Consider the following 202-nt stretch of genomic DNA (forward strand, 5'->3'; position numbering starts at 1 on the left):
AGGACCCCTACCCCAAAATTCCCACCCCCAATTGCCCCCAGGCAGCCCTTGCAAGGACCGCCGTGCTTTGGCAAAGCAGGTTGGCAGCGCATCCGAGAGCCCGGTCCCACTCCCCACCAGCTCCCCGTGCAGCATGGGTGGAGGGACGGCCCCGGCCCCCCACCCCAGACCGCGGGCGAGGTGACGCAGCCCCCGGGGGAGC

Source organism: Cariama cristata, unplaced genomic scaffold, assembly GCF_000690535.1.
Source record: "Cariama cristata isolate BGI_N322 unplaced genomic scaffold, ASM69053v1 scaffold21892, whole genome shotgun sequence".
Lineage (NCBI taxonomy): Eukaryota > Metazoa > Chordata > Aves > Cariamiformes > Cariamidae > Cariama > Cariama cristata.